We start from the raw sequence: 24958 nt of genomic DNA on the forward strand, positions 1-24958 counted from the left end.
TTAAAGTACAAAACCGCGTATCAACAAAATGCAACGACGATATGTATATTAAGATCTTGCGTAAAGCATCCTTTTAAGCTAATTTAAGCAATTGCGCTTATACTTATTTTGGTGAGATCTTTTCATATGTTCATTGCTTCGTTCACAAAAAATAAAATGCTTTAATTTCACGCTTAAGTAGCGATTCTTTATACGTTTAGAAAACGTAATGCTTTCTACCATCTTTAATGAAAATCGATTTTTGAACGAAAAAAACTTTATAGGAAATATAAAATTTTGGCCTATTTAAAAAAGTATCCACATTTATACTGACCGGAAAAAATAAGTATCCCGCAAAAATTCGTCTAAAAATGTATCCAATTGGATCTATTTAGATCCAAACGGCATCCCTGCTTGTGACTACAGGCCAGTGGAATTATCAAGAGAACAATTCAAATATTATTGAAAAAAGATAAATTTGAGATTAACGATAAGCTAAAGGGCTGCGAGAAATGATATTTGACTTTATCTTTGGCGTTAACGGATTCATTATCTAATAATATGCACCAAACTTTTTTGCTAAACCCGGAATTTTCAACAAAAATTGATCTTACTCGGCTAGTGTGCTGTCACTTGGAGGTCGATGCGCGGGCTCTTACAATTAAAATAAAAGACTAATATTTTGCAGGCTTGTTGTTGATTTCATGATACAATATATTTACGCTATTACCAAGGGATTTGAGAAAAATTAGACTTTCGACCCGCCCTAATGTACTTATCTCCCAAAGCTGGCAAACGGAAATAAGGATTCAAGTTTTAAAACTAATTAATAAAATTAAAGTAAACTATTTATAAAGTTAGCAAAAAATTCTTTTTTCGCAAAATCTTTAAAGGACTCTTTTATTTTTCGAAAAACCTATGCGACAGTTATTATTTTACGCCCTGTACTTTGCCATTCATATTGTGGCAAACAAACACTACTAAGTAAGTAAAGTTAAGTGTGATAGTGAAAAGGTGTAAGCATGGTCGTAGGNTCTTTTTTCGCAAAATCTTTAAAGGACTCTTTTATTTTTCGAAAAACCTATGCGACAGTTATTATTTTACGCCCTGTACTTTGCCATTCATATTGTGGCAAACAAACACTACTAAGTAAGTAAAGTTAAGTGTGATAGTGAAAAGGTGTAAGCATGGTCGTAGGCAGGTAGGTGCAGGGCGCTCGGGATAAAAATCAGAAAATTTTTAAATTATAAAATGAAAAAATTGCCATACATTCAGGAATAGCCTGGAATTCTTTTGTAGAATTTAGTTATTTATTTTTAACATTTATTGTTGCTTTGAAAAAGATTTCTATGATATCCGTGTTTGTTTGTACCTAAATAATGCTAATTTGTAACAATAAATTGCACAAAAAAATTAAAACAAAAATTGTACTCCTTTTTTAAGTTCTGTACTGCTTTTTTTCTATCGAAAATATAAATGTACTCCTTTCTCCGTTTCAGAATCTGGCAACCCTAATCACTCAGCTCTACGGATTGTGCCACAAAACTGCATTGCTTATAATGGTCGCGTTCATAAGACGTAGCTGTTTAGCTCATCTGCTATGAAACTGCTGGCAACTGTTGAACCCAACAATTACGACTTAGAAACGGCTTGATTAATATGCTGCCAAATGAACAGCTGATAAATGTAAACAAACGAAATTGCAACAAATAGAGTTAGTTACGCCGATACTATTTACTACTTTGACGAAATAAATTAGCGTTTTAATTTTTCGACATTTGCGGTCAATAAGGTATAATAAATTTGTTTGCAACTGCCACCTAACAAAGCGGCGTTAAATTTAATATCAGCGGCGTAAGTCTTTTGGATCAGCTGTTTAGGCTAATCCCAACACGTTGAGTTCAGGTAGCGTAAATTTTCCGCTGGAAAAAATGGCGGAAAGTTACCAACTGTTGGTCTGAGCGTAACTACTCAACAGTGCGTTTCCAAGACAAATAGCCAACGGTTGGGCAACAACTACGTCTGATAAATGCGCCCAATATCAGAACCAAAGCAACTGTACTTATAGGGAATATATTGGCACCATATTCACTTGTATCTTCGTTTCGCGTCATTATGTCTGGAAAAATATTTTTTTTTTTTATTATCACTTTTATTTCAACACATTTTGATTAAAAGATAAATGCTGATAAAAATAAAATATTTCACACAAACAACAAAAAATATAATCGATGATCGGATGAGGCTATTGCACTTAGTGCAGTGGTCAAGGCTGCCAACTTGGCTCAAACCGTGCCATTTTTGGCCCTGTTTTGCGTCAAATGGCACTTATCTTTCAATTTGGCACAAAGTGCTAAAATGGCACTTTTGAAAAATTGTAGTATTTAAATACATTTTTGTGAAATCCTTTGCGTGTACTTCTTCCTCTCAACTAAGATTTTCTAGCTTCTTTAGTGTATACAACTGGTTTATCTTACTTTGGCATTAGACTTTTGTTATAGGAATGTTTTTCTAATGCTAATGCTAAATGGGAAAAATTTAAAAGAATAGCCCCTTTTTTGGCACTTTTATTTTTTTATTTGGCACATTTTGGCACTTTTTTATCCTCAATATGGCACCTAATAGCCAAGGATAGTTGACAGCCCTGGTTACAAGGTCTTATCGAGCGTATTGTGTGATCGCAAGATCAAAGCAGAGATTTCACAGTTGGGAATACGACGTTTTAAAATTGACATTTAATTTGTGTTGTCATCGTATCACAAAGTAATATTCTTGAGTTAAGTTTGTTTCTTAGATGTTAGTTAAAATAGCTTAGTTTTTAGCTTAAATTCAGCCGTACCATACCTATGACCTTTTAATAAAAATCAATTTATTATATAAAAATCAAATTTCCGGCTCATACATTTTTCAAAATACAAACCTGAGATATTTAGCGTTTCTATATAGTAAAACATCGTAGAATTTGCATTTTTCGAAAATATCAATATGCACATGGGAGGTCAGCGTGGTTAATGTCCGATGTTAAAAAAATGCAAAGAATTTTTGAATGGTGCTAACAGTAATGAGTGTACTAAGTTGGGATGAAATCGGTTAGGCGGGTACATATATTGCATGATAAGTGGGCTTGGCCCCGCCCATTTTAAACAATTTATTTAACACTACATTCTTTTCTTAAAGTTCACTCTTTATACATATGGAAGGCAAGCACAGTTTTAGGCCGATTTCACCCATTTTCATTACTAACCTAGCCTAGACAAATAGAAAAGTGCACCAAATTTTATTGCGAAATGCCATTTAGTTTCCGAGAAAATAGTTTTCACCTTTGCTCCATATAAGCTGAACCACTGTGCGTTGTGTTGATAATGTTTTGTAGGAAAATATTAAGCGAAAAACTATGTATGCACATAAGTGTGTTAATCATGAGGCAAGGAAGGTGATAGCGTAATTCATTTATTAAGATAACAGATGCTAAATACTTCATCCGTACATACTATGTATATATGTACATATGTACTAGGAATGATAATCCCGCGATCCCGGCATTTTTAAGGTCCCAAAAATCCCGGGATTGTTGGCACATAATCCCGGCATTTTCGGGATTTGTAATTTGCACTGATGGCAATAATAGAAACTCCTTTTCTTGACCAGTATTGGCTATATTTCTTTTTAAATAATTACAGTTTTTTTTTTAATTGTCTAGCTCATTATATATAACACCGCGCGATAGTAAATTTTTAATACAAATATCAATATATTCGCGAAACCATGGGCCAAATATAGTAAATTTGCGTTTTTAGTTTTTCACTCTGATGTCAGTGATTCAAAATTGTTTTAAACAAGTAAGAAAGTCTAAGTTCGGGCGCAAGTATACCCGGCGAAAGTATTAAATATATGTTTTTTCACCTTTCCGAAACCTTCCGCTAGATGGTAAGCCGGGGTGTATCAATTTTGAGTAAATTAGCGTCCTTCAATTTCGAAATATTGAAGTTTCAAGCATTTCTGAAATTTACCGTTATATGAGAAGCGGCCGTTATTTTAGTCCGATTTCAATAATTTTCAACGTTTTGCTTACATGTGGCAAGCACAATAACCATACCGAGTTTGGTACAAATTGGTAGAACGGTTACCGAGATACATATATGTGATCATAAGTGGGCGGTGCCACGCCCATTTTCCAAAATTTTACCATAAACGTATTTCTTGGTAAAGAATTGTTGCAAGCATCAATTTTGAATAAATTAGCTTCAATATTTACTGATTTATCGAAGATTTTGTATTTCTCTAAATTACCGTTATATGGGATGTGGGCGTGGTTATTGTCCGATTTTAAAAAGTTTCGGCGGTTTTTTATGCTGTGCCAAGGCCAACAACTGTGCCAAGTTTGGAAGAAATTGGTGCAGCGGTTACCAAGATATACACATGTAACCATAAGTGGGCGTGGCTACGCCCATTTTCCAAAAATTTATAATATTCTTATTTTTCGTCTAAAAATTATTGTAAATATCAATTTTGAGTGAATTATCTTCAGTAGTTACTAAAATATCGCAGTTTTCGTATTTCTGGAAATTACCGTTATATGGGAAGTGGGCGTGGTTAAAGTCCGATTTCGCCCATTTTCAATACCAACCTACCTTGGATTAAGGGAAACCTACGTACCAAATTTTGTTGAGATATCTCAATTTTTGCTCGAGTTATCGTGTACACGGACGGACGGACAGACGGACAGACGGACGGACAGACAGACATGGCTTAATCAATTTATTTTTTCATCCTGATCATTTAGGTATACATTTGTCTATATCTATCTCGATTCGTTTTGGCTGTTACAAACAACCGTTATGTTAACAAAATTAATATACCCTTGTGCACAAGTGCGCTCGGGTATAAAAATTCAGAGGTATGAGCTCACAGAAAAAGTATGGGTATCAATTTAAAGAGGACCAGAAGGACTGGTAAGTATTGAAAATGTTCTTTTAAAATTTTATCCTTGCAATTTCGCAATATTTGTTTTTGAAAAAGTTACATGTTAAGGACTTATATAAACTCGATAACATCCTCTAATTTCGTCCTTCTAACTTTATCGTTCTTATGAATCCAAAAAATTTTAATTATTTTGAATTCTAAAGAAATTTCCTCTTGCATTTGGTACCCATATATTTATTCTACATTGCATTGAATTTTTTAAATAATTTTTGGAATTAATCATATCCCTTGAAATCATACCTTTAAAATAAATCCTGACGTCAGAGAGAAAAAATAAAAATGCCACTTTNGTTCTTATGAATCCAAAAAATTTTAATTATTTTGAATTCTAAAGAAATTTCCTCTTGCATTTGGTACCCATATATTTATTCTACATTGCATTGAATTTTTTAAATAATTTTTGGAATTAATCATATCCCTTGAAATCATACCTTTAAAATAAATCCTGACGTCAGAGAGAAAAAATAAAAATGCCACTTTAAACAAAAAAGTAGGTTTAAAACCCATTTATTTATTATTTATTTCATGGTAGGAGAGCTTCTCAAACAATATAGAATAAATCTTTTCGATTTAAGTTGTTGAAAAGTAATGAATATCCAAATCCCGGGATCCCGGGATTGTGATAACGACATCCCGAAAATCCCAGGATCGGAAAAAACTGAAAAATTAACATTCCTAATATGTACGTATACGTATGTATGTAGGTAGAATGTGTGTAGTGCATTTAGGTCGAACTCATTGAATCGCGCTATTTTTTTAAAGCTGAAGCACCCACTTGCGAATCAAGAGACGTGTAAACAATTATCAGAAGTAATTGGGTAATTTTACATTTGTTTGTAGTAGGTATCTTGATACAAGCAAACCTGTGGGAAAATTGGCCCTACAAAAGTGCTACTTCCTTACAACGTACTATGCAATTCAACACTAAGCAAAAGGGAATAGTAGATGCTTGATTTCTCACTGCAACTTCTTGACAAAGTGTTTTTATTTCCCATTGCTTTTCGAATACTGAACAGATAAGTTGTTTGTGAGAAAATATTGAAAACATAACGCAAATATTTTTAGTGGTATTTCATATACATATCTCAATTCTAAATTCAAACAAACAAAAAAAGAACGAATAAGTTAATTGTTAAAGAAAATATTTTTAAGCAAGCTTTCTAAACGTGAACAGAATCGCACCATAAATACTGGTTTACCAGACTCTTGCGCCACCTAACGTCAAAATTTTTAATGGAGTTATATTTTTTCATGTAGTTAATATACATACGTTCTAAATATGAACCAAATCGGACTAAAAATACGAGGTTTTCAAATATCTCGACTTGTGCGCCATATCGGATTAACTCACCTTTCGTATTGCATTGTCATCGGGTTCTGAGTCAACTTTGAAGTTTCAAGTCTCTAGGTCATCGGGAAGGTGGTCAAAAATTTATTGCAAGATTTATCCCTAGCAAACATACATACATGAAAAATGGTGTGAAGAACAACAACAATTTGCATATAAGCAGAAATTCTTCTAGCTATATGTAAATTATTGTTGTTTTTCCACAAAAATAGTATATAAAGGATGTAGCACTGGAAGTAAGACCGCGGATTTTGTCAAAATTATAACAAAATTGTCGCTTTCAATCTAACCTTATTAATTGTTATTTAAAAATGCACATTAAGGTCATAAATACGTACCATGATGCGTTTCAATTAATGATAATTTGTAGCAAACATAGCACTCGCACCTCAAAGGGTTAACTTGTTTGTTTACAAATTTTTGACATTATAACTAGCTACAAGAGAGTTTGAGCTAGTTGTCACTTCTACCTTATTAAATATGCCTTGGTTTTCAAGAATTTAAAAATCATGTAGAATTGAAAATTAAAATTTGAAGTTGTTCAAATTATTTTTTGAGATTGAAAATGACAATGTGTTTGTGAGTTTGAGTTGGGAATTTTTAAATTATATTCCTTGAAAACGTCAGACTTACCTTGTAATGTTTTTATCATGGGTTATACCTACGGTGACCATATTTATGAGAGCCGAATACGGGACAAAAAATAATTTTGCAAGTTTTTTCCACATTGTTTTCCCTGAAACAGTATACCTATAGTAACATCACAAATTTGTAGGATAATTTTCTCGAGATTTTTACCCCGTAAAGTTTCTTAAAAAAAATCGTTAAATTTTAGTATAATAAAGTGCAATTTTAAGTCGGTAAGGCTTACCACTAATTTTTGGCAATTTTTTTTTTTGTTGACGGTGTTAAGCATTTTTTTCGTACAAAGTAAGTATGTTCGACCTTTTTTTTGAAAGAGAAGCAGCACTTTCCACTCGCACTTTATTGTACTCAATTTTAATGAGTTACAAAACTGCAAACCGAATTTTTTTCTAAAGATTCTAATTAAAAGTTTTGAAATTTTGGCGAAACAGCGCAGAATTAATTTTTATAGTTTTTTGCACAAAGTTGGAAATTTGGTATTATGTATGTATATGGGTTTTGTTAGGAAAAGAGCTTTACTTTTATAAAATAAAAATATAAACATTAAATAAACTAAGGAAAAATAGCCAAAACTTACTAAAATGTCGAGTCCTAATTTCTATTTTGGCCACTGTAATTATTCCTCGATTCGAATCACAGGCATTCAGATTAGAAAATAATAACTGTTTATAAAAAAATTACGATCATACTTATAACAAGATCACTTAAAACTCGTTCATAGGTATGCCATTTTAATAAGCTGTTAAGGCGTCAGAGCACCGAATACGGGACATTAAAACAAATACAGAACATTTGGCGTCCCGTATAAAATAAATTAATTACCAGGACAATGGGTCAAAAAAGAGGACTGTCCCGTATAATACAGGACGGATGGTCACCGTAGTTATACCTTACTATCCCTTTATCATGCTCTCAACTTCACATTATGTAGCATATACAATTTTAATTTCTGCTGCTTCGTAAGGTGAACCATAAAATGTGGTTTTTATGGCTCCTTTCAATATTTAGCCCTTTCATCTGTATTTTGGCCCATTTTTTACCCGATTTCCGGCTAATTTTAAATTTTCAAATTCCATCCCTAATATGCATGTATGTACATACATACATACATTTTAAGTTGTTGTTGCCCTCTTCCTAGCCTTTGTAGATTCTTATCAGTGTTTATGGTGTCTATTATTTCATTTTATTCTTGCAAAACTATAAGTTGTAAAATGTCTTTAGTATATACATATGAAGAACTCTTTATCAAGCGTCTGTTGATTATACTTGCCTCTCTGAACTTACCATGTCGGCGCCCGATATATTATATAGTACATAACACAGACTACCGCGGAAATCCAGGGCTTCGCAGCACATTTTAAAAGAATTACTCTGGCAATCATACATACATACTTAAAATATACATATTTATACATACATATCTTTCCTAATATTTTGGCGCGAAAAATATTAGCATAGTCGTCAAAGAAAGATGATTAATCTTTAGAATTTAATCATTTATTTTTGAGCTATAGCCTATAGGCCATGTATTAAATAAAACATTTAAGGTTTTGCTGCTTTATTTACTTTTATTTTGGTCGATATTTCGCCTTCAATATGAAGGCATCTTTAGGAACTATTAGCTTTGTTCGGTCGACCAAACTAAAAGTAAATAAAGCAACAAAACTTTAAATGTTTATTTAATACACGGTCTATAGCTCAAAATAAAATATGTAAAATATTTTATATATTTATATAAGTTTAATAAAGTTTCATTCAAATTAGGAAAATATCAAGCATTGATACTAAATCGAGGAAAGCAAACATATTTGTACGTACATTAGACTGCATCACTCCCCATACAAAAAAAAACGGTACTGTTTTTCCATTATGAGATTAAAAGATCTATTATATTTTGAGGCATCCACCAAAATATTTCGGAAAAATATTAAGATTTAAGCGAGCTTGAAAATACCCCCAAAAATGGAGTTTTTTATGAATAAAGGTAGTTTCTTAAAGATGTTTTTTAAAAAAATCCCCTCAAATGACAAAACGGTTTAAGCTTAAAAATTAACATAAAAATAAATTTAAAAAAAATATTAAAAAATTTTGAACGGAATCGTGATAATGAGATTTTTGATGCTATTTTTTTTTTAATTTTTTCAAAGATTGGTATAAGAAAAACTTGAATAACTGAACCTAAACTCTTCCGATTTAGACTTATGAGATCTCAGTAGAAAGGTATTTTCCCACCCTTTTTATTTCTTTGCTAATGTTCAAAGGATGAAAGACAAAGGTGGGATGAACAAACATCATTCAAAGTTGAATTAAGATGTATTGGTATTTGAAAAAAAAATTGGAACACGAATGCCTTTTTTTCCACATAAATAAAAATAGTGGGAAAATACCTTACTACCGAGATCCCATAAGTCTAAATCAGAATAGTTTTGGCCCAGTTATTTAAGTTTTTCGTAAATCAATTTTTGAAAAAGTAAACAAGCATCAAAAACCTCATTATTACGATTCCGTTGAAAATATTTTTAAATATTTTTATGCAGATTTTTTAAGCCTAGTCTGTTTTGTAATCTGAGGGGACTATTTTCAAAAAGTAATTTAAGAAACTATTTTATTTTATTCATAAAAACTCCATTTTTTGAGGTATTTTCAAATCGGTCCAGCTCGTTTAAATCTTATTATTTTGCAGTCTAATGTACATACATATCTGTGGCATTTTATTAAAGCAACTTAAGTGACTTTAGAAAGTTTGACTTTGAATTAAAAAGTAATATGTTTCCAAGCTTATATCAAAAGGGTATCTTAAACTACACCACTAGCTAGTTAATCGTTGAAATATTGTTTGGGAACCTAATGAAATACACATTACTGTAAAGGAAATTGACACATTTCGACATAAGTTTTTTAATAAAATGCCACAGATATGTGCCTATACATGTTTGTATGTTTGCGTCTATATGGTATGTACATATGTACATTAGGGCGGTTCAATTTGTATGGGAGACTTTTTCAACTATACGCGTATAGCACAGAATGATTATAGGTGTAATTATAAGAAAATTTAACGAAGAAACCGTTTGTCTAAAATAAATTTGGAGTTTGCCAAATTGCGAAAATATGTTTCTTAGCATTTGGCTTTAGTTCGTAAAGAAGTGCTTACATTTTGTACAAAGACATGCTGTAAGGGGTTTTTTGCTATGAGGAATCCATTTCTGCAACTGTGTTTTTCTTAAAGCTTCCACGAGTGGGCTCAACAGTAAAACTTTTTGCATTTTCTTCGAAACCTATTTTCGCAATTTAGCAAACCCCAAATTGATTTTAGACCCATGGTTTCTTCGGCAAATTTGCTTAGCATTACATGCAGAATTCTCCTGTGATACTTGCATATTTGAAAAAAAAAATTTCCCGCCCTAATATACATACTTTAGAAAAAATTGCTGAGAGCATAGACTATATTGTCTTGAATATAGATACATACATACAGTGGTCGAAATAATTTATATCCGCATGACATTTTGGCATGTTTTAACATATTATTTTTGTTGTTATTTAATTTTTGCTCATTTTTTAATTAAAAATTGGTCCATTCTTTATTAAAACCCGTATAAATCCAAGTTAAAACAAATTCAACAAACTTTCGTAAAAATGCCTAGCTTTTTTAATTAGATTTTCTAGATAGATTCTGAGTATGCATCTTTGTAGCGTATTGAGTTCTAGTAGAACAAAGTACAAGTTTGAAATAGCTAAAAATTACGGTTGGTTTTTTACATTTATTTGTCCCCTTTGTCCCCCGAATACACCCAATTAATTTTTATATGGAAGAAACCGTAACATCTTCGACAAAGAAAAAAATCTAAAAAATCATAGGTATGTTTAGGCATTTCAAACTTTTTCTACTAAAATTCAATGGGGTACAAAACGGCATACTCAGAATCTTTCTAGAAAATTTAATTAAAAAAGCTAGAAATCCGTACGAAAGTTTGTTGATTTTTTTTAATATTGCACAAAGTTTGAAAAAATAACCAAAATTAAATAACAAAAAAATAATAATTGTTAAACTTATGAAAATTTATTAATAAGTTATTTCGACCACTGTAAGTATGTACATATGTATGTTGCATACATATGTATAATCAACGCCTGACACTATTTTTTTGGCGGTTTAATTTTTCTCCAATTTTAGTACACGAATTTACTAAATTAAGTTATATATGCACGGGTTTTAAAGCTATTTTACTTTTTTCAAGGTAAAGGTACACATTTTCACCCAAATGAGATTTAGAGAGCCAGAGTCTAGATAAAAATGATGAATACAGAAAATGGAGATAACCATTCAGATAGAGTAGTATATTAAATCATACATTTTATTATTGAACGATATATGTACATATGTACAAGGTTTTTTTTTGTCATGTCGAGCTTAAAATCTCACTTTTTATGCATGCAATTTGTACTTTCCATCTGATACATTTTTTAAAGAAATATTTTTATTACAAAGATTTTTCGAGCGGTATAAACATTTAATTCCGCAGTAAACCGTGTCGAGAGAGGATTAGATGTACTGGAATTTAAGTATGATTCTACTCCTATTTCAAACACCTTCGATAGAACATTCAGTTAGACATAATGAGATCAACTTATATAGTTATGTATGTGTGGGCGGTATCACGTCCATTATTTAAAATTCCATAATAATGTTAATTATTTTCAAGGGTTTGCAGTTCGTATCAATTTTGAGTAAATTAGCGTCCTTTAATTTCGAAATATCGAAGTTTCAAGCATTTCTAAAATTTACCATTATATGAAAAGTGTGCGTAATTTGAGTCCGATTTCAATCATTTTTAACGTTTTGTTTTTATGTGGTAAGCGAAATAATCGTACCAAGTTTGGTACAGATTGATCGAACAGTTACCGAGATATACATCCCTGGTCATAAGTGCGCGGTGTCACGCCCATTTTCTAAAATTTTATCATTAACGTGTTTTTTGCTAAAGAATTACTGCAATCATCACTTTTGAATAAATTAGCTTCTATATTTAATGATTTATAGAAGATTTCGTATTTATCTAAATTAGCGTTATATGGAATGTGGGCGTGGTTATTGTCCGATTTTAAAACTTCCGCCGTTTGGTATGTTGTACCAAGTCTAACAACTGTGACAAGTTGGTCGTACGAACAAGATGAACACAAACAAACAAAGACTAAATCAAAACCAAATCCAACCATCAAAACTTCGGGTGGTGGAGAGGATTCGAAACCGATCCCTCTCTTCCGCTCCTCTTTAAACGGGGCGGAATCGACTCATGGGCAGGGTGGGGCAGCTTCTGCAGGGTGCAGTTAGGGGTCGCAGCCGACCTCTTCGTGGACACTTCTCTGGTGGTGCCGGTGGGAACCCACCGCACCTAGACTCGGGGTTAGGGGCGCGGGCGAATTCGCCTGCATCCAGGACGGAGGCAGGGCCGAAGATGAAATCGTCTCCACATTCGTCTCAGGGATCGACGTCTCTAACCGGGTCCCTCCCGGATGCGCGTTGCAGGGAAAATGAGTATCAAAGCGAATTGTATGTACCGATGACCGGAGAGGGAGTGGTCACACGCTTTTCATTTTCAGTCTCATAAATTGTTTATAATGACTTTTGCTAAAATTTCAAAATCAAAAGTTATCAAAATAAGTTCTATGGGACTGAGAAATATTATTTTCTAATTTTAGCCCATTTATAAAAGCGTGGTATATTGAAGAGTTTTTTTTAATTTATTATATACTTTTTAGTCTTGTCTGTATAAAATTTTGCAATAGATACTAAAATAATTCAACTGGCAGTGAAAAGAGAACCGAAGAGTATGCAAGCAAAATGTTTGCTCACATTTAGTATATGCCTACATATGTACATACATACATATATCAGCAATTAATTTCATTTAAAGAAATGGCGTGTCGTCCATTTCCACTGTAGCGTATGTAGTGCATATTTTTAACTTCTTCTGGCGAGGCGACATCTATCTCTAGAGTTTTTCTAATTGTATGTCTTTGATATGATACCTACGACGAGGTTGATATCTAGACTAGGTTTGCCATAAATACCTTTGCTATATTTATAGTATAAAAATGGTGGTCTGGACATACAACATTACAAGTTGATAAAAGCGTTGTAATAATAGGAGTGTACTCGTGCGCCCAACTATCTAAAGTTTTAGAAACCTTTTACTGGTTTTGCGTTCTCGTACCCAAAAAACTTGCAAAATAGGGGAAATTGAGAGAGCAAAATATGAAAGAGAGCTGCAAATTTCTGCTGGAAAATTTTTTCCCAGCTAAAACTTGCAGGTAAGAAAATCAGCTGATCACAAACACATGTTTGTAAATAAACAAAAGCAAATATGTTCTTTTTGAGTTAGTTATTGCAAATTTAATTAATTAATTTTGAATGCGTCACCATATGATATCACAAATAATTATGAGAAATATAACTTATTCATTCCGATATAATTAATTTGTAGCTTAAAAAGGTTTTTCTTACCCTAAACTATTGAATTGTATAAAATGCCAAATCGGGGGAAAATATACCAAGCAGAAAATAAATTGCCAAATTAATCACCAGTGGCAACTGTGCAAGCGATCAGCTGTTTCGAAGGTTGCAAGTTTTTGCAAATTTAGCGTTCTCGTACTTCTGTTGATATTTCGTCTCTTTGAGAGCGAATGCTCCTAAATTCTCAGAAATTTTGCTGCTGGAGAATTTTGTCCTCTCAATACGAGTAAACACCTAATAAAATACAATTATTGCTTTCAAATAACGTCATCTTTTTCGAACATTCCGAATGTGTTCCGGATAAGTAAATTAATGATAATTGTAGTCGTTTTCTAGTCGTTTTCTATTCGTTTCCGGATACGGAAAATTGTACTAGAATGCACTGTCGGCAAAATTTACGTTTCTTTGCTGGCTGGGTAATTGATTTCAAATATACGAATGCAAAGAAGAGGGTAGTTGTTAGGCTACCTTGACCTGGGCCAATGTCTGCGGTTGACCAACAATTGAATATACATACATATGTATGTACGTAAATTGGAAGTAACTGTACATACATATGTACACGTATATAAATATTATATTGTGCACCAAAGAAAACACGTGTCGCAGTCATGACTATTGCAGGGTGTTTCACATTCGAAAATTTTTATCAATTGATACTATAGTTATAATTTATGTAGAAACGTGCTTTCGTCGACGTGTGCTTGTTGTGTTAATAACTTAACCCTTGTATTAATACCCACATTTTCTTACTTTGTCTAGCACCCGGGGTACCCGGGTACCCACTCAGTATTTGTTTTACTATTCTTCACAAATCCATTTTGCGGACTGAAATTTTTTTGTGAATATAGATTAAATTAAGAGAATTTAGTAATAAAAATTTCAAAAACAGTATGTGAGTCCCCTAACTACATTAAAATATATGTACATGTGCTATCGCAAACAAAGCAAACAAAGGCACAGACGAAAATAAATGTATGTATGGACATTGTCTTTACATCTATGTATGTCCCTTTCCAAACACTTGCTTTCATGGACTTGTACTCTTGTTGGTACTTTGAGAGAAAATAAGCCCTACATAGAAAACATAATGGGCCGCAGAGGGCCTGAGAGCAGTACTCTACCGTATTTGGTGTCCATGAAGGAGTAGCTATGTGCTTATACGTACCAAACAGAAACAAACCCGTAATTATGCTCTCCACATTACATTGCGATAAGGCTGTGAACAATGATGATAAGAAGACACCCCATATTATATCTTTCATCATTTCAAAATACGTAAATATTTTAAGGAATTTTAAAAAAGCACTTAAAAGGGGAAAATTCTAAGTAAAATTGTAAATGGGGCACGAAAAATGTTGGTACTTATTCGGGTTGGGTAAATAAGCGGGGAGGTACTTAAGCGATGGATTTTCTTCAGATTATATTATAAAAATTCACGGTGTCCAAAAATGTTGGTTACTTAAGCGGGTAAGGTACTTAAGCGGGTTTCACTGTAGTATAGTTATTTTTACAAATTACGTGCGTATAATAGAAAAACACTACAAAATAGACTGCCGGAATTATTTGGTACCCGGGTACCCGGGCGCTGGTACGGTATACTACATTTCAAGTCGATTATTTTATTGATAAATAACACAATTTTTTTACTTTCAATTGTCCAAGTTCCTTCATTTAAGCTAAATAACGACGATCCGGAGGATGGGAAAGAAATGTCAACTAATACTTGACTTGAAAGGAAAAAGGTCCTGTTTTGGGTACCCCGGTACCCGGGTATTAACACAAGGGTTAAATAGGCACTTATTTATATATAATTAGTGGGATTTATATTCGCGGTGTATATATCAAAGTATCGAAAACTTCCCCATTTATCTTAGTATTCCACCTTATAGTTTTTCTATAAATTGTATTCGCAAACAAAACAGTACCTTTTTATAAGATTAAAGTGTAATTGCTTCGAACATAAACAAACTTAATATGCAATATGGGGAAACCCGAGTAAGACTCACCAAATACTGAAAAGAGCATGCAATTCCAATTCTCGCATTTATGTGTGTAAAAAAGTCAAGCCTTTTTTCACACTTATTCGGAAAATCTGATTTTCCTGTATTACCTCATGAAACAAAGCTGTGAATAACCTTAGTTTTAGACACCTTTAAAAAGAACACCACAATATCACCTTTTAAAAAATCTGAATAACCATAGTTTTATGCTCTATATCTTTTAATTAAACACCATAATATCGCTTTAAAAAATCAATATTTTAACTGAAAAAAGAGTAACGTCCGTAACGTAACGTCCCGAACGAACATACATATGTATTGTAATAATTTTTTAGTTAATCCGACTTTTAGATTTTTTTATAACATATTTTGCTAACTTCATTATTTTTTTATTTTCAATGTAAACTTTTCGCTTATTCTCTAATTACCGGATCCGGTCCGGATTGTTAGGGAAAGAACCTTATATGCAAATTTAGATATTTTACATACATAGTATGTATGTAAATACATATATGTATATTAGACTGAATTATAAAATCTATTATATTTTAAGACGTCCACCAAAATATTTCGGAAAAATATTAAGATTTAAGCGAGCTGGACCGATTTGAAAATAACTCCAAAAATGGAGTTTTTTTATGAATAAAAATAGTTTCTTAAAGATGTTTTTTGAAAAAATCCCCTTAAATTGTTAAGCTTAAAAAAATTGCATGAAAATATTTAAAAAAAATTTAAAAAAATTTTGAATGGAATCGTAATAATGAGATTTTTGATGCTGTTTTTTTAACTTTTTTCAAAGATTGGTATAAGAAAAACTTGAATAACTAAACCTACACTCTTCCGATTTAGACTTGTGCGGTATCATTGGAAAGGTATTTTCTCACTCTTTTTATATCTTTGCTAACAAGCTCATTCAAAGGATGAAAGAGAAAGGTAGGATGAACGAACATCATTCAATGTTGAATTAAGATGTGTTGTATTTGAAAAAAAAAAATGGAACACGAACGACTTTTTTTTGCACATAAATAAAAACAGTGGGAAAATGCCTTTCTACCGAGATCCCATAAGTCTAAATCAGAATAGTTTTGGCCCAGTTATTTAAGTTTTTCGTAAATCAATCTTTGATTAAAACCAAAAACAGCATCAAAAATCTCATTATTACGATTCCGTTGAAAATATTATAACATTTTTTTATGCAGATTTTTTAAGCCTTATATCTTTTGTCATCTGAGGGGATTATTTTCAAAAAGCTCTTTAAGAAACTATTTTTATTCATAAAAAACTCCATTTTTTGAGGTTTTTTTCAAATCGGTCCAGCTCGCTTCAATCTTAATATTTTTTCGAAATATTTTGGTGGATGTCTTAAAATATAATAAATTTTGTAATCCCGGCGGAAAAACCGCAACTTTTTTGGTGATGCAGTCTAATGTATATACATTAATACATACCAAAATCTGCATGTTCATATATCTTCATATACATACTAGTATATATGTATGTACATATGTACATTAGACCACGTCAAAAAATATATAAAAAATCCTGCAATGCGACCAAAATAAGACTAAAATTTTAGCATTTGGTATAGTAATGATCTTCCATGAATCCCTCGTCTCTTGGACAGTTGTATGAAGTCCAGCATCGAGCCTTTAGCTTTCCCATAGGAATTACACGTAAGGAAATTAGTTCTTTCCTTTTGAGATCAATGTAATTTTCTAGGATAAATAAAAACGCTCGAAAGTGTAAGAATACATTACTTAAATGTCATGTCATCAATGTATTCTTACAGTTTCGAGCGTTTTCATTGATCCTAGAAATTAATATTGACCTCAAAAGGAAAGCACTCATTTTCTTACGTGTAATTCCAATTGGAAAACTAAAGGCTCGACTCGGGACCCCTTACAACTGTCCTAGAGAGGAGGGATTCATGGAGGATTATTACTATACCAAATGCTGAAATTTGAGACTTATTCTGGCCGTTTTGCGGAATTTTTTATATTTTTTGTGACGTTCTAATGTACATAAATACATATATGTACAGTAAATTTCCAAATCTGTAAAATTAAAATACTACTTATTCTGTGCTGTACTGTGTGTATTGGTTTATATACCCGAGCGCACTTGTGCACAAGGGTATTATAACTTTGTTCACATAACGGTTGTTTGTAACAGGCAAAACGAATCGAGATAGATATAGAAAAATGTATACATAAAAGATCAGAATGAAAAGAGAAATCGATTAAGAGGCGACTGTCTGTCCGTCCGTCCGTCTGTGCACACGATAACTCGAGTAAAAATTGAGATATCTTAACGAAACTGGGTACGTGCACTTTCGGGCGTAGGACTGATGGTATTGAAAATGGGCAAAATCGGACAATAACCACGCCTACCTCCCATATAACAGTAATTTTCAGAAATACGAAAACTGCGATATTTTAGTAACTACTGAAGATTATTCACTCAAAATTGATATTTGCTATAACTTTGAGACGAAAAATAAGAATATTATAAATTTTTGGAAAATGGGCGTAGCCACGTCCACTTATGGATACATGTGTATATCTCGGTAACCGCTGTACCAATTTCATCCACACTTGGCACAGATGTTAGTCTTGCTACATCATACCAAATGGCCGACAATTTTTAAAATCGGACAATAACCACGCCTACCTCTACGAAATCTTCGATAAATCAATAAATATTAAAGCTAATTTACTCAAAATTGATGCTTGCAAAAATTCTTTACCAAGAAATACGTTTATGATAAAATTATGGAAAATGGGCGTGGCACCGCCCACTTATGATCGCATATATGTATCTCGGTAACCGTTCTACCAATTTGTACCAAACTGGGTATGATTATTGTGCTTGCCAAATAAAAGCAAAACGTTGAAAATTATTGGAATCAGATTAAAATTACGACCACTTTTCATATAACGGCAAGTTTCAGAAATGCTTGAAACTTCAATATTTCGAAATTTAAGGACGCTAATGTACTAAAAATTTATACACCCCAGCTTACCGTTTAGCGGCAGCTTTCGGAAAGGTGAAAACCATATACTTCGTACCTGCGTCGGGTATTTAATGTTCGGATCGGCCCGAACTTAGACTTTCTTACTTGTTATTTATTAAGGACTTTTTATTCAATATTTCCATATATGTAATACTACTATATTGGCAGTAAGCTAACTTCTCAATGTGTAAGCATTCCGAAATCAAAGCGAGACAGTCTAGTACCGTTTTTGTCACTGTATTGTGTACTTGAGTGCCGTTTTTGTATATGTGTTTTTGTATATGTGTTGTGTACATGTTTATTATATATGAATATTTCCAGAGAGAAAAACAGTTGTCTATCGGCTTCAGATTGAATAGCTTTTTTAATTTCTTTCTTTCTTCGAATTTGTACTTCAATTTTTTTATTGTAATTATATTGAAATTATTGGGAATTAACGCTTTAAAATTTAAACTTATTTAAGACTTTTCTGTTGCGTGTGTTGCAAATTTAGAAAACTGCTTACTCATCATCTTAACATAGTAGTTAGTTAACGCTAATTAATGAGGCCAAAAATTCAATAGAGGTGGCTGTAGCCGCGTGGTTAGAGGCACGTACTACAACTCCGCAGAATCTAGGTTCGATCACTGGTCCGAACAACATCTATAATAAGTAAATTTTTTCTACCAGCGGTCGTTCTTCGAACGGCAAGGGCAAACCTACGAATGTGGCTGACTTCCAAAACGTATCAATTCGATGTTTGGAAACTGTTATACTGCGATGTTCAAACTGTTTGTATATGCAGAGTTGCGACACATTGCGACCATATACATTGCATATTTTGAATATTCAATATAGCAATGAATTAAGATAGAAAAATGTAATCTTACCCTTCGACGTCGGCCATTTTTTACTTCGAAATGTCATCAAAGTATCAATTAGCTTAGCGATGCGCAGTTTGCTTTCTGTATACGCATCGATATCTTTTACGATACATTTTGGGAAATGCCACATCGTCAAAAATTGCACATTTGCATTTAGGAATGCGTGACTTTGTATAGTTGCTTTGCAACTGACGTTTTGTAACTCAGCCTGTATTTCTGCCTTAAAATACCTTAAAATCTATTTTTGGTTGGAATGCAGGTGTTCCGCAGGCCTTTATTTATTGTTGAGTAGAGGTTTACATCGACAAGCTTTGCGGCGGCGGCGTGGTCAACTTCAAAAATAATCGGCGGGGTACTGCCAAAGAGCCACGAGGCTACTAATCTTATTAGTGTTGGGCAGTATCGACCAAAAGTACTCGGAACTGGATTCTCAAAAGGATCAACAGCACCCGATTTTTAAAAGTATCGATACTGAGTACTCCAAAGTACTCAACCCTCAAAAAGAACTCGAAAGTATTCAGTACTCACAAAAGAACTCGAAAGTACTTAGTACTAAAAAATACGCTGTACCAATCATCACTTCGATACTTGCACTCAGGACCGATTCAAAGCTCTCAGTATTAAGTGTCGAATATATAATTAAAAGTGCTGAGTTTTATTTATATTTACCGGTATTCAGAAATGATTGGACTAAGTTTGAAGTTTTAATAGTTTTCAAGTACAATACTTGTACCCAGTAAAGTTAGCCATTCGTTTGATGTACATATTTCAGGATTAATATATTAATTTGAACAAAGTAGGTACTTTCGGCTTGTAAGATTTCTACACTAAGCGTTGAAATGCTATCAAAATGTGTAAACTTAAAGAAAGTACTCAGTACTCTAAAAAATACCCGATGCTAGAAAATATCGATACCAAAGAACTCGATTCTCGAAAGTACTCGATTCTTCCCAACACTAAATCTTATCATGTCATCTCGTCAGCGTTAGGCATTCGCCATGCCAATTCCGATTATAATTCTATTTATTTCATTATGAAATTAGTTTTAAATTTAAATATTGTTACTTCCTACTTTAATTAAAATTTCGAGAGAACAGAAGAGGGTCTGAGGTATATCCATACATAAATGGTTCTCTAAGTTCTCTATAGATCCGTATGCACTATTTAAATTTAAAGAAATAAAAAAATTTAAAAAGTTAAGTTATTGGAGTAATTTATGTCGCTATTAATAAATTTTTGTAATAATCTTATTTGCCGTTATGTTTAACTACGGACTTCTTACTATTTTTTGTGGGTTATAGATAGAAAACTAGGGTTGTCTACTATTTTCCAACAGTTTTACCCATTAACTCCCAGTAGAACAGGCCTTTTTGACCCGCTGTTTAAAAAATGGCTTATAGATGGTTAAAATTTCCACTGAAATATTAAGAGCCAAATTTTCCTAAGGATAACCGAAAGTAATGAAGAATACTACTAATTTCCACCAAGAACTTTAACCCTGTATAGAAAACATTGCGATGCGATGGAGCAAAACCTTCCTGGGGGTTGACCACCACTTGTGAATGCTAACATAATTTTCACACAGCCACCTAGTACTTGTGTACGTCTGTGAGACCCCAGAATAAAATAACTTATTTAAAATCTGTTTAAAAAATATTCAACTTTTTATTAAAGAAAAAATACACTCTTTTTGTTTTATCTCCAATAATTGAGGGGTTAGATGCAATAAGGGCACTTCTGTTAAAACTACTTTCTGAGATATTATCATTAAAGTTTTTGTTGTGCGATAACTTTTTTGTTGTAGTAGTAGTATGCAAAAAACGAATATTGTTTTGGTCCTGAACAAAATTGTTATGTATTCTCGAGTAGTAGTTCCTTCAAGCAATGTATTTCAATGTGCATTCATCATGAAAATGTTGTACAAAATTCCTTAGGCGCCGAACGCCGCACAGTGTGTTATTTGCATATTCTAGAAAATATTAATTAAATAATTTCATATCGCCAAATTTCAAAACAACGTCAAAAATGTTTTTAGAAATGCCTGATAGAGACGAAGCAATAACAACTACAAAAGTTAAAAGAAAGTGTAGGGTCGAACGGGATTTGATTTGTAAGATTATCAAGCGCAGTAAAATTTAAACTTGTATATTTGAATCTGAATCTCAATGTTTAATTTGTTGGTGTTATATGAGCAACAATTGCTAAAATACCATTTTGGTCTTACTTTTTATACCCGAGCGCACTTGTGCACAAGGGTATTATAACTTTGTTCACATAACGGTTGTTTGTAAAAGGCAAAACGAATCGGGAAGATATAGGCAAATGTATGTATACATAAACGATCAGAACGAAAAGAGAAATCGATTAGGCGGTGACTGTCTATCCGTCCGTCCGTCTGTGCACACGATAACTCGACTAAAAATTGAGATATCTTAACGAAACTTTGTACGTGCACTTCTTTCGGGCGTAGGACGGATGGTATTGAAAATGGGCAAAATCGGACGGAACGGTAATTTTCAGAAATAGGAAAACTGCGATATGTTACTAACTACTGAAGATTGTTCACTCATATTTGACATTTATAATAATTTTTATACGAAAAATAAGAATATATTTTTTAAAATGGGTTTAGCCACGCTCACATCTGGTGGAGTGCAATAAGGCCGGCGGAAATAACGCCCATGGGCTTTATTTCCTAAAAAAAAAAGAGATAAAGCCCGCGGGCTTTATTGCCTTTAGCGGGTGAGCATTATTTCCCTTTGGATATGGCAATAACGCCCGCGGGCTTTATTTCGTAAAAAATTGAAATAAAGCCCGCGGGCGTTATTTCATCTTTATTGTGGCCCTTGTCTCCATTTTAGAACACGTACATCCCAAATTGAAATTAACAAATTGCAATGCATATATTTTATACATACGTATGTATGTATGTACATGTATATGAAAATTAAATAATTCAAAGTTTCAACAAAAAAAAAGGAACATGAAAAAGTAAAACGTTAAATAAATACTTTCGTCGATTATTGAATAATTTGACGGCAAATTGGACACAAAAAGCTTGTATTACCAGTTAGATTAGTACGCCTACTGAGCTCTGCAAAGCAATCTGTGCAAAGTTTAAAATGATTGGCCGAGCTTCTCCTCCGATTGGCGCTGTGTGCCTTGATGTCACACAAACTACTCGACCACGGCTGATTTATGTTATTATGCCCGTTATTCATTTTTGTTGTTTGCGAAAACTTTTAGTCGCCTTCTCAGTTAAAAAAACCCGTGCGTCATCCACATCACCACAGTATTTCTGCGGCGTGGGTACACAAACAACGCCATCGTACATTCATACAGAACAGTTAAATAATGTAAGTATATAAACCAATAAATTTCCCGGCGAAATGGCGCGCTTGCCGCGGCCGTCAGCGTTTGCCCGCCACCACTGAAAAACCTAAAGAGCGAAATACACCACACAAGCGGCTTGTCAAACATTCTTCAAACCTACTTTTCCCATTTCGGCATACACCATGCAAACATGACTCGTTCAAGCAAAGAATTTTAGTTTTCTTCCAGTTCGCAATGCTAAATATTATGGTTTTCTTTCATTTTCCTCTCTTACGTCCTTACTCGGTGAAAATTTCGTTGCGAATGAGGCGATTTTGCTATACACAACGCAAGCGGTTTGATCAAACATCAACATGGCGGCCAGAAAATCAAAAAATTTTGATTTTTGCTCAAATTTCCCTCAAGCGGTTTGTCAAACCTTCAAACACCCCCATACACAGCACAAATGGCTTGAAGCAAAGGGAAATTTCGCTTGGTTTGTCAAACCGCTTGTGTGGTGTATTTCGCTCTTTAGACGCTGAGAACAAATATGCGCATCACATTGAAGGCTAAAAACAGTAACAATTTAGCTTTAGTTTCCTATAATTGGCAAAAATACCGTTCGATTGTATGCGTATACTGCAGAAGGAAATCTAACGCAGAATTACACTGTATGCAAAAATAGAGAGCAGTTCATTTAAAATACGTTCCATTTTATGCAAATGTATGCCTGTATACATAATTGGATTGTTTCAGTAAAATAAAGCCAGGGAAAATACTACCCACGGGCTTTATTTCCTTTTTTATGAAATAAATCAAGCGGGCGGTATTTCCTTTTCTTTGGGAAATAAAGCCCGCGGCAATTATTGCACTTTCGCAAAGGAAATAAAGGCCGCGGGCTTTATTGCCTTTTATTGGTGAGCGATATTTCCCCTTCGAAATAGAAATAACGCCCATGGGCGTTGGCACAGTTATTAGCTTTGCTATAGCATACCAAATGGCCGAAAAGTTTTAAAATCGGACAAATTGGAGAAATACGAAATCTTCGATAAATCAGTAAATATTGAAGCTTATTTATTCAAAATTGGTGCTTGCAACAACTCTTTATTAAGAAACACGTTTATGACCAAATTTTGGAAAATGGGCGTGGCACCGCTGACGCAGATACATATATGTATCTCAGTAACCGTTGGCCCAAATTTGTACCAAACTCGGTATGGTTATTGTGCTTGCCACATAAAAGCAAAGCGTTGAAAATTGTTGAAATCGGATTAAAATTGAGGCCGCTTTTCATATAACGGTAAATTTCAGAAATGCTTGAAACTTCAATATTTCGAAATTGAAGGACGCTAATTTGCTCAAAATTGATACACCCCGGCTTACTATGTAGCGGTAGCTTTCATACACTTCGTACCTGCGACGGTATTTCAAGCTCGACTCCGCACGAACTTAGACTTTCTTACTTGTTTAGATACGTTCTTTTTAATGAATATACATTTTTGGGATTTTAGTAAACTAGGACTGAGTATTTCATGTTAAAGTAAAACGATGTTAACTTAAATTTGATTTTAGCAATTTATTAATTTCATTCGACCCGCAAACTCTTCATCCGCGATTGTTCGAAAAAGTTTGTGTCTCAGTTTATTTTGCACTCTTCTTAGATTTAAAAAAATACAACTTTAGCTGCTGGAAAGTGCTGGTTTTGATGAAATTTTCTTTTTTTATGCCTACTAGAAATTTTAATTTATTCTAGTAATTCATTTGCATTTGATCTCGACCGATACAAATTTTATTATTTTCACTTTTGAACAGAGAAAACTTGATTCATTACCTTTGGTATTGGTACCCCACCTTTGTAAATAGAGCAGAAAATATTGAACTTATAACCGAATTATGTTGACCAAACTTGACTTTTTATCGATATTTGCCACGACCATAATTAAAAAAAAATGTTTTTAAGTAATTTCCGTCAGTTTATAATTCCTTGTTATAAGGAAATTCATTTTAGCTTTTTTAGTTAGTTAAATATTTCAGCTTTTGCCTTTTTAAAAATTACAGCTTTTGCCTTTTTAAAAATTACAGTAATATATAGGGTGGCGTGACAGTACCTCTAAATTACCAATTTTTTGTAAAAAGCTTCACCTATCTTGCAAAGTACCTTGTGCAAATTTTCATTAATCTATCTCCAATGGTTTTCGAAATACAGAATTAAAAGCAGCTAGATGGGTCAAATCTTACACTGTCCGCCGCGCCGATATTTTCGTAACTAGGCGGCGTATACCTCTATTGTGGAGG

The 24958-nt window shown here is 33.2% G+C and overlaps 1 protein-coding gene and 1 long non-coding RNA gene across 4 annotated transcripts in view; one reads left to right on the forward strand and one right to left on the reverse strand.

Annotated features, from left to right (window-relative positions):
* LOC108365963 (synaptic vesicle glycoprotein 2A-like) overlaps positions 1 to 24958 on the reverse strand; it is a 79547-nt gene that overhangs the window by 46179 nt on the left and 8410 nt on the right. The window lies entirely within an intron of this gene.
* LOC108365964 (uncharacterized) lies at positions 2399 to 20008 on the forward strand. Its single transcript, XR_001848031.1, has 3 exons — positions 2399 to 2634; positions 12003 to 12007; positions 19998 to 20008. It is a non-coding gene; the product is annotated as an uncharacterized LOC108365964 (long non-coding RNA).

This window comes from Rhagoletis zephyria, unplaced genomic scaffold (assembly GCF_001687245.7).
Source record: "Rhagoletis zephyria isolate East Lansing unplaced genomic scaffold, Rhagoletis_zephyria_1.1 Rzeph_scaffold_02081, whole genome shotgun sequence".
Classification (NCBI taxonomy): Eukaryota; Metazoa; Arthropoda; class Insecta; order Diptera; family Tephritidae; genus Rhagoletis; species Rhagoletis zephyria.